We start from the raw sequence: 220 nt of genomic DNA, 5'->3' as shown, positions 1-220 counted from the left end.
GGGCCAGGTGGGAAGGAAAAGGGGGGGGGCGCCCGCCGCTCGCCTGGTTTAAGTCAGGTTCGGCCGCTCGAGAAGGGAGCGCTGCAGAGGGCGGCTGCTGGGCTGGGGGAGAGCAGGCGCCTGGGTGGGGGACACCATGCTGCTGCTGGTGGGGCAGCAGGGTTTGGGGAGAGGTGGGAAGAGCTGCCGGGGTGGGGAAGGACGACTCTGAAACCCAGAC

At 69.5% G+C, this 220-nt stretch overlaps 1 protein-coding gene across 1 annotated transcript in view; it reads right to left on the bottom strand.

Annotated features, from left to right (window-relative positions):
• LOC104627984 (chloride intracellular channel protein 4-like) overlaps window positions 1–220 on the bottom strand; it is a gene marked incomplete at its 5' end in the record, with an annotated part of 6,921 nt that overhangs the window by 3,524 nt on the left and 3,177 nt on the right. The window lies entirely within an intron of this gene.

Source organism: Phaethon lepturus, unplaced genomic scaffold (assembly GCF_000687285.1).
Source record: "Phaethon lepturus isolate BGI_N335 unplaced genomic scaffold, ASM68728v1 scaffold28971, whole genome shotgun sequence".
Taxonomy (NCBI): Eukaryota; Metazoa; Chordata; class Aves; order Phaethontiformes; family Phaethontidae; genus Phaethon; species Phaethon lepturus.
Note: the sequence above shows the minus strand (reverse complement) of the source record. Positions and strands in the feature narration are given on the sequence as shown.